An 18842-nucleotide genomic window follows, 5' to 3' on the forward strand; every position below is an offset into this window, starting at 1 on the left:
TGTGTGTGTGTGTGTAAATTTTATTGCAATCGACAATCATGAAATTTGTTGAGTGAAAGGAAATAAGTTTTTCCATGGTTACAATTTGCAGCTACTCTAGTGTGACACTAGGGACACAAGTGTTAACTCAATTTCATTTTAGATGGCACTGATAGATGGTGAAGGATGTTGTTTGAAGAGAGTAAAGTTCCCATAAATATTTTATTCCAACGAAAGCACTGACTACTGCCTCCATCCTTCTGTTAATGAGTAGATTAATTTGGCGGTTATGTCTGCTTATATTTAGAATTTAGTTTTCTCCTGCACTTTAGAGAATTGCAATTTGTTTCATCATGATGTGCAGAAATGTTGAACATCTTGCATGCTCTGAACTTGAGAATTGATATACACAAATCTTTGCATCAGTTGATTTTTCAGAACTTATTTTTAACACATTATATTGTAACAACAGATTTGGGCTTTATTCTGTGTAGATTATTTATGTACCCATAGTTTTTACTAATACTGAAGCTAGGATTTTGTTATCGTACTAGTATTTGGGTGTTTAAATGACCGAAGTTCTTGCCAACCCGACTCTTCCCTTCAATCATTCGATGTTTTATAGTTGGCTTTTAACAATTTCAGTTGTATAACAGATGTCTGAGATGGGTTCAGGAAATCGCTACCAGGTTGAGAAAAGGATATGGTACACACAAATTAAATGTAGGAGTGTACTAAGAAAGAAATGTTCATTATTCATTTATGACAGGTTGTATAAACCTATCGATCTTACATAAACACAAAAATGAACTGGGATAAAGCAGAATTCTGAAATCTGCATTGTATAAACGTTAATCTTGGATTATTTTCCCATTAACTAGAATCAACTTTGTTGCTTGACGCTTTCCCATTGGACTAGTTGTAAATATGTTTCTCTGGCCGGATGTCAAATGCACTCATGAAATTTCCACAATATTTTATTGGCACAACTGACTGAAATCTTCAGGGTGTGGCAAACACACTGCTGAGGCTGTGACCAAAGTCTCCTATTTATGCCAGCCTAAGAAGAAACTACGAAGGCACGAATGTGCCAGATTTGTCGACCAATAGTACAGACATCATGATCGGTAGTGAGAGAGAAAGCTACTGCACCTATCGGATGATGAACCAACAGCTTTGATGCGTGTGCAAAGGCTGTCAATCGTCCTGTGTGCTGCCATTGGCTAACCCAGTGCCCTCTGTTGGTAGCTGCTTGCCAATATATGTGTCCACGCTGGTGTGTGCCCATTCTTTCCAATGTCATCCGGATATCTCTCATCCCCCACAGCGTCATCCACTTTAGCACTTGTAATATGGCCATTGCTGGATCCTGTGCTGTGCTAAGTTGGTATCCTGTGCCCATATTCAGCTGATTGGTTGAGCTGTGAATTTCCTCTGCTTCTTTAATAATAGTAATAATACTGGTGGTGGTGGTGGTGGTGGTGGTGGTACAAAGATGTTGAGAAAATGTTTGTGTTTTTGTAGTCCATACTGTCTCCTGAACTGAAACATGCTCAGCCAGTGTAGATTTTAGCTGGTGCACAGTGTATGTGTGTGTGTGAGTGTGTGCGTGTGTGTGTGTGTGTGTGTGTTTGTTGATAGATACCAACCCTTCTTAAACCAACATTGTCTTTCACTGAACCTAAAAGAGCTCATAGTTTCATTGGCATATGGAAGATGCATTTAACTTTGTTTCTTGAGTAATCTTCATCTTTTCGATGAATCATACTGACGTACGACAAGACGACCATTCCTCTTTATTCTTCTTTCTTACAGCTCCTCGTATTGTGTAACACATGTTGAATGTAAAGTATGGCAAATCTCCCATTTAGAATATCCATTCTGTAAAAATATATGGAGGTGGTGTAGCTTATCAGATCAGCTGTCTGAATCTGGTAAGACTCGTGCTCTGTGGACCAGTTTCCAAAGTTTGCCACTTAATTGTGAAGGACAGTGACAGCTGATGGCCTGTAAGTATATGGCTTTCTGTGTTGGTTTATGTACACATGACTGAAGGTGCCTTTTCTTACCGAGCAAGGAGGCACAGTGGTAGCACACTGGATTCACATTTCGAAGAACGACAGTTCAAACATGTGTCCAGCCATCCTGATATGTTTTCCATCATTACCTTAAATTGCTTAAGGCAAATGCTGGGATGGTTCCTTCGAAAGGGCACAGCTGATTGCCTTCCCGATCCTTCCCTAATTTGAGCTTGTACTCCATCTCTGATGACCTTGTTGTCAACAGGACATTAAACACTAATCCCCTCCTCCTTCCTCCCTTTTCCACATGAGATGAGCACTGTTTATACAATGACCAGTTCTTTGAACAGACTGTATTGAAGTGGGTAGTTTTTTGTCACGTACTGTGGCAAGTCTTTTTATGGAAGGTTTCGAGGAGAGAGCGGACCAGTCATTGGAGGTGAAACCTACATGCTTTCGGCATTTTGTGGATGACAATTTTGTAATCTGGCTCCTCAGCATTGCATACTGTATAATACAATTCAGTTTTGCAGCACCCAAATTCTCTGCATTTGAACATAAATTTTATGTTGGAGAAAAATGGCAAACTTCTGTTGCTGGACGTGTTGGTGCGGAGAAGAGAGGATGGCAGTTTGGGTCACATTGTGTACTGCAAACCTACACACACAGAAATATGCTTGCAGGCCACAAGCTGCCACCATCATGCATGACAAAGTGGCATGTTTAGAACGTTGGCCCGCAGAGCATGAGTCATATCAGATCCAGACAGCTTATGTGATGAGCTACTCCACCTCTGTACCATATTTTTATAGAACGGATATTCTGAACGGTAGATTCCCTGTGCCTTACACCTGGTGTGTATTAGACAAACTGAGGAGCTGGAAGAAAGTGAAGAACAAAGAGGAATGGTCATATTGCCCTACGTCAGTGGTGTTTCTTGGAAAATAGGAAGATTACTGAAGAAACATAAAGTTAAGTGCGTCTTCCTTCCCCTAATGACCCCCGAGCTATTCTAGACTCACTGAAAGACTGTCTTGGTTTGAGAAGGTCTGTGTAGTTGGAAGACATCATCCACAGTACAAACTTGTTGCACTATGGGAGATAGATGTGTCAGATATCGTTGACACAAACGTCTGGACCAGCTAGACAGATCGACAGTGGCCAAGCATTGTCTCAATACGGGTCACAATATGGACTCGTTAATGTCTTCGACTGGGCCTCTATTCTTAAAGAAGCAGTGGATATTCGCAGCTTGACCAGTCTGGTAAACAGGCATACAGGGTACTTTACCACTCTGTGGGACTTAGAAAATTTTCTTCGTCTATTATTTTACTTGTCTGTTTGTTGCTGGAAAATTCACTTCCGGTTGCACAAAGGTTCCAGTGCTGGCCATGTTAAAATACAGCAACCACAAAAAGGAACTGTTGGTCACACGGTGGATGATGCTGTGGTGGCAACATAGATATTTGGACGACAGTGGTGAGAATGGGCACATGCCAACACACACATTTATATCAGCAGGCAGCTCCCAAAAGAGGGTGCTGGGGTGGGTGACAGCAGTGCACAGTATGACAGACAGCATTCGTACATGCATTGAAGCTGTTGGTTTATCATCCAACAGGTGGCATTGCTGTCCCTCTCGCTTCAGATCTGGATGTCTGTGCTATTGGTCACCAAAACTGCTATGTTCATGCCTGCGTGGTTTCTTCTCGGGCTGCTTTTACAGGTGGCTTTGATCAGACTCGGCAGTGTTTGCCACACCTCAAGATGTCAGTCAGTTGCACTAATGAAATGTTATAGAAATTTCATGATGTTAGGTGTTCTCGCCTGAGAACTGTATCTACAGAAACAACTTTGACTAGCAAAATCAACAAAATAGTCAGAAGTTCACAACTAAGTGACAATATGAAAGAACTGATTTCATTTTGCGAAAATATGAACTTAAATACGTGATTAGTAAAGAAGCTGATAATACTATCACACTGAATATCAAAATAATTTCTTTTGATCTGTAAGATTCGAATAAGGAAATTACAGTGGATGTAAGTAATGAGTGCAGGTAGTTGCTCACATACAGGGTGTATACAACCTGGGACAACCGAGAGATCCGGGAAAAACCCGGGAATTTTTTCATCCGGGAGAAAACCGGGAAAAACCCGAGAATTTTTTAGAATTTCGGGAATTTTTCATTGTTTTAGTTTTCAGCTAGATTTTTGTGATTCTGACTGGTAAGAACCAATACTTTAACAAAGGATATTACTGTATCCCATTATTGCAGAATAATACTGCAGCAACAAAACATGAAGGAGAGAAAAAAAAACGAAAATAAAACTTAAGTCGCAAATAAATGCGCCGTATAGAACAACAAAACACAGTGCTCATACAAGCGTCTGCCAACAGCAAAGTGTGTCAAAGGCTTTAGGAAGACTATGCAATGCTTTCTAACAACAAATTGCCTCCGATGACCGTGACGTGACAACTGTTTAAATTAGATTCGTTTGAGCAGTGGTGGGCGGGCTCTTGTGCATGCGCAGTTGAGTTGTGCACGAGTAGTACCTTCTTTTGCTTCTGGTTACAGAAGTATGGCTGGGCGCCATTACTTAATATTGCCCGGTTCGGAAATATAGTAAATCTGGCGCTGATGCCCAGAACAGTCTGAGTTGTGGTGGGGAGATGGATCGTCTCCACGTGACCTGTGTTTACGGTCAGTGATTTTGTTTTTCCTCTTAGTTTATTGCTCTCATGTTAAATGGGAACAAACGGATTTTTGTGGCCAGGAGTTATTGAATGAATTCAAATACGTTCGCATAGTTACGGAAGGCTAAAATATGTTATTTGTTTTAGATTTTATTTCCACCTTTCTGACAGTCAAGCATTAATCGCCTTGCAGAACAATGAAGTTATTTTTGTCGGTTTGCGAAAGAGATGTGGTTTTCATTAATTGTCTTTGTTTGATTTGAAACGAAGTGCTCAATTTCACACTAATGGCTAGTTTGAACTATTCGCTGCATTTCAAGTGCACGTATGACATTATGTCATAACAAAGAACCGAACATGAGATAATACAGTACTGATACTCCAAGAAAATTTATGTACGAATCTGGACATATGAATGTGCATTTTAATCCAAATTATGCATTTTAGCATGGTTCACAAAATTCCGATGCTCTTGAAGTATCCTCTCATGTCTTATTTCTTTTATCAGATAATGTAAGATCTTTTAATGTTTTACTCGTACGAACGTACAGGCTTCCTGCGTCATCGTAGCTGCATAAGTGCGGTGACACCTATTACGTGGCACTCTCTTACAACTGCTGAAACGAACCTGTTTCTAACAGGTTGCAGGAAAATACTGCGAATGGTGGTTTGAAAAGTGTTACATTCAGACCAAATTTCCTTTTACGCAAGATGAACTACGTGTGAGAATGTACGATGAATTACTTAAATCACAAAACGTTTGACTCTCATTTAAAAATCAGCTCTTTGAGGACGACGATATAGAAGAATTTCGAGCCCAGATCATCAAACATTTACGTCGTATTTAAACATTTTACTGGCACATTTATGTGATGTATCTTAAAGTGTAACACGTGCAAAAAAGATCGTTATATGTGGAAGCTTAGCTTCTCTTCCAGCTTATTAATCTTAGAGACCAATATTATATGTGAATGCTATGTATATTAATTTAAACCATTAACTTTTCTTATTTTTGTGTTGGCGCTACTTAAGAGTGATCTTGCTATTGGCTTACTAAATCATGTGTTTGTGCTGTCATCAGCTGGCGAGATCACGTGACAATGAGCTATGACTGGCTTATAAGAGCACCTCGCAATCTCGATTTCAATGCTTCGGAAAGTGACATGCGGTGTTTGGTGGAATTCAAACTTATACCTTCGTAATACGGAAATATGCAGTGTACATGTTGCTGCACATCAAAGGTCTTTCAAAATGTCTGTATATAAAAACACAAACTTTCAAAGAATTGATGAGTTTTACAGTGCCGAGGAAGAGTATACTCTCACTTAACATGGAAAAAGTGTATTTTCACCCAGGAGAAAGTGTATTTTTAGCTGGGAAATCCGGGAATTTTTTTTCCTTGGCCACGTATACACCCTGACATAAGAATTCTTGGCGACAAGTTGTACTTGATGTAAAAAAGCTGAAAGGGATTTCATAGATAGTTAGTAACATAAGAAAGAGAGATTCAAACTATTTTGGAGTGAACAGTAAGTATATAGAGATTGACAGCAGCTAATAATGATTGAACATTTCATACAAAAATCCTCTCTAGGCTTCAATAGCAGTAACTTCTCTAATAATGGAACTACTGAAAGCCCACATATGCTGAAATTGCTGTGTCAACTGCACCCACGTTGATGGACAGAAATAGTCAGCAAATGTAGATCAGTAATATAATATTTATTATATTTGTTGATCAATAAAGATATACCTTTCTCAGCCCCCCCCCCACCCTGCACCCACCCACCCCCTCTCTCACTTCTCTTGCCTCTGGCAATGTTTAACATACAGATTACCGATTTGTATCATTGTTCTTAGTCTACATTAAACTTTGTCACCATATATATGAGTGGGTAAGTCTGCTCAAAGGTATGAGGGAGGCAAGGATATACCACATCCAAATGGGCTATGCCTAGTAAATCACTGTGATAACCAATTTTAGTGTTGATGACAGATCGACTAAGCAGACTGTGTCATTCTGTGTCAGTAGTTTCTTTAGTGCTGAATAGCAATGGCTTTAAAACCTAGGAACTGTTTTAACTTCTGTCCATATAGTTAGCGACCCAAATCCATGGCTGACCATGTATAACATGTACAGTTTTGCCATTTTCAGCAAGGAACCAAAAACCCTGTGTGACATGATGCCATAGTAGGTTAGAGTTTGTCCAAAGTAGAATGAACTGCTTCGCCTAATGGCAGAAAACAGTGAATTATCAGCTGCCTAATTATGTTCAGTCTGTTCACAAGAACAAGATGGAATTCTGTGGGAGTGATTGTGAGATGTGGAGGAAGCAAGCTGTGCTCACCAACTCCTAGCACAGAGGCTGCCGAGGGTCGAATGGGTAAAAAAATCAAGCAGTGTTGCCCTATAGTCAGTTTATGCTCAAATTAGTGTTGACAGTTCCATCAATCAGCTCCTGTACCAGCTTTCAGCTGCTACATATTGCATGTCTACAGAAGTAGAAACTGTGAAAGGGTGTAACAAAAGCTTACAGCATTTGTAAAATTAAAATTGATAGTTTCATATTGAATAGTGGTGCTTGTTGCTGCTAACCCTGTACCAGTTCTCAGACAATTCGCAATTAAAAAGAGCCCATAGTAAAACTTAAATTGTGGCAATAATTGCCGTTGTTATTGCTACAATAGTCACACAGTTGATCATAGGAAATTCTTTTTATCACTGTTAAATCACTGCCCATCAGGGTAAATGGTCACAGGGTGTGCTAATACCTGGGATCCTAACCTGCACAACTGCAAATGTGGTTTCAAAAAGGCTCCTTGTAAGGGAAACAGTACCAGGAATTTCTATAATCAGTAACAGTGATATTACACACACACACACACACACACACACACACACACACACACACACACACACACACACTCTTATCACTTTAAAGTAATTCAGACAGAGAAGGTAGTTTTAAAGCACTGTCAAACTGAACATTTTGAATTGAAATTTATGTCCCTTTCCCATGAATTTATGGTAATATCTCAGGACTATCTTTGCAGAAGTTCCAAATTCTTCTCACAGAGCTGAAGCATGCTTCTGTGTACGTCACTGTTCCTCTCATTAGCTGAGAGATGGGGGAGCAACTCTCTCTTTTTGCTCTCCGCTTAATTATTTTTCTTGCTTCGCTCTGTAAAGTACTACCACTTGCCCCACTCGGTGTGCAAAGTGTATCTGGCACTGTCTGGGCCATTAACTGCCTCGTCACTTGTCACAGACATACAACATGAGTGGCCTGAAGTAGACAGACTTATACTGAATTTTGCTGATGCAGAATTAGGGAGACCTCATTCTTCTCTTGGGAACAAACTATATTCTCTGTCATTGGTTATAAAGGTAATTGTGGCAATACTTTATTTTGAAACCATCACACCTGAATATGCCACTTGCTGTTTTCCTGACATTTTGTGTCATTATGCTAGGCAGCATTCCATGTTAAGAAGCCATAAGCAATTTGGTTCATATTGTTTTCTTCTGTTACTTTTGGATATCTGACTTACCAATTTTTTCTACTGCAGAGAAGTTCCTCAAAGAAGGCTGAGATGTTTCTCCCACTTATTTTCTCTATCTTCACAGCGTAAACCCGGAAGTAGTAAATACCATATATCTATAATGTATGGTTACTGTCTGCAGTCAAAGAGTGATAATTGTGTCAATAACTGATACAGCAGTGTTGCCGAATGTCTCTATTGCTAATTAGATGACACTGGACCTCGTTCAGTTGATCAAAGTTCAGTGTTATACAGCATAGTGAGTTCATGAACTGGGATCATTTTCTAAACCAAGGTCAAAATTGAGCTCGAGTTAGCACCATTTATTCATTTTGACCCAAGTGTACTAGTTCAGTAAAGAGGCATATTGAGGAAATGATTCAAAGAACTAAAACAGAATAGAATTAAGGAAATACATGGAATGATGTGAAGCAGTGAGTCCTTCAGGTAGGAGCAGCTGAGCTATCATAGAAGTTGGCAGTAGGGGTATGAAGATATCCAGCTAAAAACTGTCTGAGGTGAGTGAATTTGGACACACACTCTGTAAATGCTATAGTATACCTGTAATGTATTAATGTCTAATAGACTGGAAGGAAACTGATAGCCAGTATAGCCATAAGAATGTAAGTTTACAATTAGATAGGAAACTTGACAATAAAGCAACTGGTGAGGTGAACAGATTCACTGTTTCTTTGAAAACAACCACTATATAAAAATCAGAGAATTCAGTGGTCAATGGATAATCAAACTGTATGATCTCCACCAACATGTGCATTAGAATAAGTCAAGATTAGATAGCATATGACATTAAATTAAGAGATTTTAATATGTTGGAGTTAATTAGTCTCATTATATTGCAAATGTGATTAACATAATTATTATAATGGTGAGACAGGTTTTTTGGTCACACTGTTGAAAAAACATATTATTGTTAGGAAGAGCCTCTTTGTAATATTTGATAATGTTGCAAATAGCAGTCAATTTGCTCAGCTGTATCTTGTAGTAATTATGACGTTAGAGTTACATTAATTTAATGCAGGGATGGAGGGTAACAACAATTGTTGTACTTGTGTGGTGGCATATAAATCATGAATACAAAGTTCTCAGGACCTATGTGACTGGACACAGACACAACTCAGTAAATGGCCTGTTGATTTACATCCAGCAGTTTTGATCTCTTCATCTCCGTGTACAGCTCACTCAGAGCAGCTTAACCTGCATCCTCTATGCTGGTTTCTTGTCCATGCTTGAGCATGGAATCTACTCTGCACCGGGAGTTAGCATTGCTCTGGTATATGAGCTGCAGTGACTGTTTCGTGGCTCCCAATGCTTATACGGTGTTCTGTAATTAGACTGCGGAACCACTGACTAAGTTCATTTGGAGTTTGAGATCATAAGGTGAAAACAGATCTCATGTACCCAAAAATTACACTGACTAGAAAATCATCTAAAATGAAGTGGAAACTAAGGATATAAAAAAATGACAATAGCCATTGAGATCAGACTGTCTGAAAGTCTGGTAGAAAGTGGAATGACATGCGCTCAGAACACAGAGAATGAGTTTACACATACAGGGTGCAGAATCAGCAGTGACATGAAGCATCACAGCCTGAAAGCAGCAAGAGATTGAGAATTGGTCCCAGAATCAGATTGACTTCCTCAGTGCTTCTGCTAAGGAATTTTGTTCCCCCCCCCCTCTCTCTCTGCACACACTCACACTTTTGTCCTTAAGGGCACTGAATTTTCCTTCTTATTGTCTAGCAGTTGGTGGGCTCACTGTGCGATTTCCCCTTCCCCCCTCCCCAATGCCTAACCCCCTCATCTGATGTGGAAGATTGATGCTGGGAACTCCACCCTGCTAGTCTTTGTCAAAGGATGTCAATTTTTTTGACCCCAATGTGAAAAACCCTTAGTCTCCTTTACATCTTGACAGGCTTCCTGACCACAGCAACCGGCATGCTGTGTGATAGTACACCGATGTTTCTCACAATGGGTCTCGTGTCACCTCAAATCACGGTATGGTCTCAACCTGAAACAAGTTCCTTGGTTGATTACATGCTGTATTTTCCCAAGAAATGTCAGAATTTGTTAAGGAGTCTGTTCTGTGTTCCCAAGTTGCCAAGATGGCTGCAACTGAACTACAAATTTATTTATTAGTAACAAGACCACCTTTGTCACCACTCGCGTACACCAGTCCTCAGGACCTTGGCAGCATCCTGCAACTGTCAGTCAGTCATTAAATGGGACACACACTACAAAGTGAAGAGAACGAATGCAGATGCTAAGAAAGAGAAAAAAAATCATTAATATACCTAACTATGTACTTGTGTACACTGCCTGCTAAAAAAAAAAAAAAAAAAAAAGAAGTGGTCCCTGATATACTGAGTACTGGCACTGAGATGGAGCTGACATCTGAGCTAGTCCTAAACATTCTCTCAAGGACAGATCGGGGGATCTTGATTGCCGCAAGAATACCTCAACATCATGCATGCATGTGCAATGTATAGCTGAGCACTGACCTTTTTGAAAAATGGTGCCACGATGCTGGCTGCACGAGAGGTGACACATTAGGATGCAAGATGTCCTTGATGTACCCTTGCGCCATCAAGAGTTCCCCACAATCACTACCGGATGTGACATGAAATATACCTGATGGCTCCCCACACCATGACACCAAGAGTAGCAAGCTCCCCTGTCTCCCCATGTCATGGCCATAGTTGCTGATAAAGGTAATCTGGCTTAATGAAGAATTGTGATTCACTGCTGAACACACTGTGGCACCATTGGTTAACAGTTCATGCTTCATGAAACAACTCCAAACAAAGCCAAGAGGACTGATGTGGTTTTGAAAGCTCCTGAGAGAGGTAAGAACATATTCCTCTCTCTGTGCATGACCACACTACAGTTAGTAGCAAAGCACAGTTCCTGCACCCAGTTGCAAGGTGCAAAGCATACTATGTGTGGGATGGTCCTAGTCAGTCTACGGCTAGCTTCCGACCAATGATGCTGAATGACACAGAATGTCAGAGGGAGTCCATTACTTGTACTTGGATTGCACATGCAGATGTGAAGGTTTTACAATGGCTTGGTGCACAATATGTTGATCTTCCCTTGTGGTGGTCAGACACGACTGACCGGAAGCTTGGCAACCAGTGTGTCTGCACCCATGTTCCTTTGCAGTCCACTGAGCCGTGATACATTCAAAATATTGGCTATTCACAATCTCTACAAGTAATACTGTTTCTATTATTATAAACTGCTCTGTTGAGAAACTTAAAATCTTCAGGCTGCAGGCCTTAAACACCCCAACCTAGTGGTCACCATATAGGAACTTTAGGCTTTAGTGTCACCATCTGTTGCGCCGGGTACGGGCCCTCGTGCAAGTGAAAGGACTGTGTGTATCTTTTCCTCTTGAATCCAGTGGTCTGTGTATTCTTACATGGTATTTGCACCTGGCTTCATAAGTTTTGACCCCCCCCCCCCCCCTTTTTGTGTGTGTGTGTGTGGGGGGGGGGGGGGGGGGACGCACGCGCTTCTTCAGTCACCGACTCCTGGGCCCGATTCACAGGTTCACTAGTGTGTCTCTGCTTGTCATCTCATCAGAGGTTTTTGCAATCATCTTTGCCACAGGCTTCCCTGTTTTTCTGAAATTTTAGGTCCACCTACCTGTGCCCCATAATACAATGCACAAACTTACTGAAATACCTTTCTGTTTCTGGTAAGTACTTAACCCAGGTGTTGTACCTGTCAGAAACTAATATTTGGAGGAATGTTTCCAGCTGGCACAACTGTCACTCTGCGGGGTGTGAGTGAGGCTTCCCAACTGAGCAGCAGGTCACTTTGATTCCCTGCTCCTCCAATCCTCTGTTTCATCTTGGGGACATGAAGGTTGTTGTGCGATTAGGCTTACCACATGTGTGCACAATCATCATTCAAGATTTTGATGCAGCTTTTCATTGTTATTGTCAAATACAACTTAATTGCACTTCAATGACTGAAGTGCTGATGATACTGTCCCATGTGTCCTCTAAAAGTATGGGGTGATTATAATTAAAGTCAAACTTTCAAACTACTGTAAAAATAACACCACTAGTCAGAATGATGTCAAATTGCAACGAAAAATTATCGGAGAAGGGGGAAAACTTATGGCAGAAGAAAAATAAGTAGTTACAAAGTGTAACAATAGATGGCACTGTAAGCATCATAATTTAATAGTGGTCGACTACAAATGACAAATGAATCATACAACAATGCCGAAGGTGTACATTTCACTTTAAACAGGCTACTACTCAGTGTGCATGGGTGTACAGGTGTGATACTGTTAGTTACGTAAGCTCATCCACCACAGCTAGGTCATATCATATCGGATGGGAAAAATCGGTTTTTAATTGTCCTGAGACCAAAAGCCACATAAAAAGCATCAATCAACATAAAATCAGATTATTAATTTCCGTGTGACTGGCACAAAACATGTTCAATTTGCTGTCCACCGCTTTCTGCAACAAGTTGAAATCGAGAAACAGCATGTTCCACAACTGATCGATGTGTTTCTGGGGTCACATTCAGAATGTGTTGGGCAGTGCATGCCTTCAATGCAGCTAAGTCTGCAATCGGAACACTGAACACATCATCTTTCAGATAGCCCCACAGCCAGAAGTCACACGGATTAAGATTAGGTGATCAGGATGACCAGGCTGTAGGGAAAAGGCAGCTGATAATTCTAGCATTTCTGAAATGGCATTTCAGCAGCTGCTTAACTGGATTTGCAATGTGCAGAGGTCCACCATCTTGCATAAAAATAATCACATCAGTGCTGTTGGAGAGCTGGAATAACGTGGTTGCACAAAAAGACTCTCACAGTACTTACAAATGGCGGTACAGCTAACGGGACTGGAAGCAATGCTCTCTTCGAAAAAATATGGCTCTGTTATAAATGATGCCATAAATCTGCACAACACAGTGACCTTTTCAGGATAAAGTGGTACTGGTTGATTTGTGTGTGGGTTTTCTGTTGCCCATAATCGACAGTTCTGTGTATTGACATATCCTGTCAGATGGAAGTGGGCTTCGTCTGTCCACAAAATCTTCCCCAGGCAACCATTGTCCACTTCCATGCGAGCAAGACATTCTAAAGGAAAGGTATCTCTTGCTGACAGGTCAACAGGGAGCAGCTCATGCACATGGGTAATTTTGAATGGATAGCAAAGGAGGATGTTTTGTAAGATTTTACGCACCGTGCTCATGGGTATGTCCAATGTTCAGACAATTCTCCATGCACTACACATCTGCACACCACCACTCATCTCCTCCTGCATTTTTGTGCTCACTGCTTCCACTGATGAATCAATTCATTTGCTCTGTCTACCAGGTTGCATACCAAAAGAACCCTTCTTTTTGAATTTCAGAATGATTTTCTCCAGACCCACAGTCATCGGACCAATGCCTTTTTTCAAACCCTTCAGTGTCTGGAACTTCTGGAGAGCGACGTGTGCACGGTCATCAGTCTTGTAATACAGCTTTACAAGCAGAGCAAAATCCTGCATTGAAACAGTCATGATGAACATCGCAAAAGTGAAAGGAGGAAAAGCCATGTACCCGGTGTGTTTATACCAACTTCAGTGGGTCGTGCGCATGACAGGTGTTTTCATTTATATATTCTGACATATACACACTATTTGTTTTCTTCTGCCACACGTTTTCTATTTTTGCTCTCCCACGTGGCACTGGAAACACACCCTCAGGTCAAACATGCACAACCAGTCTGTATTTCTTGTTCATGCATTCTCTCCACCTATGCAGTGCTGTATAAAGTCTTTGCCTCTTGTCGTCACGGTTGTAGGTGTGTAGGGCGACTAACTCTGTCGTATATTTTTGGACATTCGCTTGACTTCAGTGTTCCAGTGCTGCAACACTGCCTTAACCACCTCATTAATTTCACAATCAACATGGTCACCAGCACCATCCTCCTGTGAAGGATTTTGGCTCAACCAGCTGACAAATTTTTTACCTTAAATTCAGCAAAATTTAATATCAAGATTGTATTCCCTTTATCACTGCCACCATTTCCAGTCAAAGCAACATTGTATTTGGTTATTTTCATTATTTTTACAGCTTGTTGTCTTATGGTTTTATAACAGGTCATATATCACAATTTATTACCATCAGCTTGATGTTTCGTACATAATGATACCCATTTACATTTAAGAAATAAGCTGCAAAATTACGGAAAACTTACCAACTAAACAAAAACAGGTGGGAAAGAGAAAATGTACACTTAAATTTTTTCATTTAAGACGGAAATAAAGTTGATAGAAAATAAAAGAGACTGATTGTAGAACCTACCACTTGAGCCTCACATAGTTCTTCAGCAAAATTACTTAATAATGTTAACAGTTGAGTGATGCAGATTCTGTTGGTTGGGGCTGCATCACGCAGCTGTCTGTTAGCCTACATATTCTGATACATGTTATTTAATAATATTTTGCATGTTTTGTGTGACATTCTCAGGAAATATTGCATCACTATTTATCTATGTAGGAGTTCTGTGTGATTGGTAATTGGTGGTACAGCCCATCACAATGTAATTTACCTCTATTCTGTATTACTCTTGTGTTTTTGTATGCATTTGTGTGTATTACTATTTATGTATGTGTTGTATGTTAACTATGGTTACTCCTCCTCCTCAGGTGTAGTGTTGTCTGCTATGACCTCTAGCGGCCCTGTATGGTTTTGCTGTTTGTACTCATTTTATAAGTGCACCAATATTGCATCAGTTCTGTGACTTAGGTCGACCCATTTACTAGGGTGTTAAATCATATGTAATTGTCTGGTCTGTGTAAACTGTCTGTGGTGAATGATAATGGGTTTGGGGAAGTCTCTCTCCCTACATGTGCCCTTGTACTTTTGACATATGTGCGCGCAATGTATGAGTTGTTACCCAAAATATCTGAGAATTTCACTGCATTGGTCAAACCAGTAACAGTACGACATTTCGCTGCTAGGTGTCATGAGGTACACGTCTTAGCTACTGCGGCACAAAATTACATCATCATTGGCACGTGCAGTTGTGAGTTGTAGTGGTGTGTGTCAAGATGTGTTTCAGTGCTTCTGTGAAATGTGAAATGGATTGTGTTAAGGAGCAATGGTCAGAAGATATAGCTGCACTTGCCAGGCCAACAAACATGAATCTGTTGCAATCCTTCTCAGGGAATGTATCACACTAATGGAAGTTCCTGTGGCCACCGCATCAGCTGTATAAAAAACACTGCATTCCTCTGGACTGATCAATGTTAATGTGAGTTCCAGGTGGTGAAACTACAATTATGGTTGACACCATCTTTGGCCCATTATTATCAGCTGGGGAAACTGCTTGTAGTAGCCACCGATGCGTCAGACCATGGTGTGGGCAAAGTCCTTACCTACAAGTATGCTGATGGATCAGAACAGCCCATTGATTTTGATCCAAGTCATTGAAGGGTGCATGGCAGAAATATTGACAAATAGAAGAAGAAGTAATGGTACCTGCATTTGCACTTAAAAATTTTCACATTTACTGCTGTGGAAATATGAGGTGAAGGAGATGTGTTCCAAGCAAAGAGCTGTCATTGAGTTTCTTTTGGCAGAAAACCAGAGCATTTCAGATATTCATTGGCACTTGGATGATATCTACAGAGACCTGACACTGAAAAAGAGCACAGTGAGTCATTGAGCGAGGCATCTGTCATCATTGCAACGATGTCATGCAAACCTGTCCAGTTTCCTGTGCACCAGCCAGCTGCATACAGCTATGCTACCCTTAGAAAACTGAAGAAATGACTTCAGTATATTTTGTCACCACAAAAATGCAAATTAACTTCGCCTTCTCTGTGACAACCAAGGCCTCACACAAGTATGCTCACCCAAGAGGATCTTGCAAAACTTTATTGGACTGTTCTTCATCATCCACCCTACAGCCCAGATCTCAAAGTCCCATCTTTTTGGCCTAGTGAAGGATGCACTCTGTGGGAAGCAGTATTGAATGATGGGAAGGTTATTGCTGCAGCGAGATGTTGGCTCTGATATCAACCAGTAAAGTGGTAGCATGCAGGCATACATGCCCTCGCAGTAATGTGTGTAAGGCCGTCACATTGAATGGAGATATTTGGCTAAAAGAATGGGTAATAATATGGTGTATCGGAATCCTGAATAAAACCGACCTGCTTTCTGAAAAAAAAAAAAATTAATGCATTTCTGTACTTATAGAATGCCCCTCGCACTTTTTAGCTCATTATTGGGATAATAAATCTAATAAAAATTCTTGTAGATAGAATTAGGATTGTTTTCTTGATCAATAACTTTAGGTCAAATTAAAAAAAAAAATCTCACGGAGTGACCAATAACCACCTCTACCAATAACCACCTATAAATAGAAACAACAATACAATAATAAAGAAGTAATAAGAACAATAAGCGAAAGCTTTCTGTAAAGTTATAAAACTTGACTCTAAGAAGCACCCTGTTCAATCTGACCACCAAAATTCTGGACAAAACTGGTCACCACCTGCAGAGATTGGTATTATTCTTATCCCACTATCAGTATGACATACAATTTAGGAATAGCTTCGCCCACACCAATGTCAATGGTTTATTGTGACCGCCCATAGGTCCTGACCTTGATTTTGATCAGGACGAGCTCCGGGTTTTTCAACTAGACAACAACTTTCAGATGAATTTAGACATTTTTCCATTCACAGTGAATTAATTGCCAAGGAAACAGGAGCACAGCCCCTACCCTGGGCAATGCGGAAGCACATCTTACGAGGTTGGCTGGAGTCGATGCTGCAAAGACGCAACAAACAACTGTATTATTGAAACTTCCTTTCAGATTAAAACTGCGTGCCAGACTGACACTCGAACTCAGGACCTTTGCCTTTCACGGGCAAGTGACTACCGACTGAGCTTCCCAACCACGACTCACAACCCATCATCACAGCTTCAATTCTGCCAGTACCTTGTCTCCTATCTTCCAAACTCCAGAGAAGCTCTTCTGCAAACCTTGTAGTACTAGCACTCCTGGAAGAAAAGGTACTGTGGAGACATGGCTTAGCCACAGAATGAGATTTTCACTTTGCAGCAGAGTGCGTGCTGGTATGAAACTTCCTGACAGATTAAAACTTTGTGCCAGATTGGCAGAATTGAAGCTGGTAGGATGGGTCGTGAGTTGTGGTTGGGTAGCTCAGTCAGTAGAGCACTTGCCTGTGAAAGGCAAAGGCCCCGAGTTTGATTCTCGGTCCAGCACACAGTTTTAATCTGACAGGAAGTTTCATATCAGCACACACTCTGCTGCAGAGTGAAAATCTCATTCTGGAAACATCCCCCAGGCTGTGGCTAGGCCATGTCTCTGCAATGACCTTTCTTCCAGGAGTGCTAGTTCTGCAAGGTTCACAGGAGAGCTTCTGTGAAGTTTGGAAGGTAAGAGATGAGGTGTTGGAAGAATTGAGGCTGTGAGGATGGGCTGTGAGACATGGTTGGGTAGCTCAGTTGGTGGAGCACTTATGCCGCGAAAGGCAGAGGTATTGAGTTCGAGTCTCATTCTGGCCAGGAAGTTTCATGTCAGCACACACTCTGCTGCAGAGTGAAAATCTCATTCTGGGAACTGTATTATTATCTCGTGTTATACCACCAACTTTTGTTAGTGAATGGAGTATTGCTCTTGAATACTGAGAAATGTCAACCATGAGTCATAATCCTAGGTTTTCTGTGCTCATAATGTTATCTAATACATTCAGTTTCCCCCCTCCCACCCACCACAGAATGGGGACGTGGAGAGAATGGTATACACTTTTAAAATAGAAATGAAAAAATATATGGAAGAACTGTCAACCAAAGATGCTCTAATTCTGTTCTCGAGTTCTTTCAGGTCAACACTGATGGAAGAGAAATTCCACATGAACTTCTTCACAGATGCTAATACTGGACACACTTGGATCTGGTGATGCTGTGATCTGACCACTTGCCAACACTGCCATCCAGCATGTACTGTCTGGGTACACCATTGTGGGCATGTGGTTTGGATGATAAGCACTCTGGTCCCTGGCCATCATTAATCGTCAGTGATGTCAGAAGGTCTTCACCAATAGGGTGGAGGACTGGGAGGTTATCTGCCATTCCAGTTGGCTCTGCCTATGCTGTGATGTCATCCTTCAGTGGGTCCATGGAACCTGCTCCCTGTTCCATGACCTGTGTCCAGGTTCCCCTCTGTCTCAGCCATCGCCATCCCTCTTCCACATCTGATAACCCATCAAATTCAAAGACACAATGTCTCTTCAGGACTTACAGCATCCTTTGTTTCCAGTAGGCAATGTCAATCTCTGTTGGGAGACAATGTGGAGTCTGCCATCACCACCTGATGACCCCGAGCAGCCATCTCCCATCAACCAGCTCACTCTGTCGAATGGCCTCAGAAACCAACCTTGCTGGAGAGCCTGGACATGGAGATGCACCACCGCCATTTGGTAACTCTGTCACTGTACCCAGAGCAGTATCTCCTAGGAACTATCAGTGGCTCTGCCCAAGGCACTTCTGCCCCTAAACTCCTACCCCAGCCAGCTGGCAGCTACTGCG

The sequence above is a fragment of the Schistocerca cancellata genome, chromosome 4 (genome assembly GCF_023864275.1).
Source record: "Schistocerca cancellata isolate TAMUIC-IGC-003103 chromosome 4, iqSchCanc2.1, whole genome shotgun sequence".
NCBI lineage: Eukaryota > Metazoa > Arthropoda > Insecta > Orthoptera > Acrididae > Schistocerca > Schistocerca cancellata.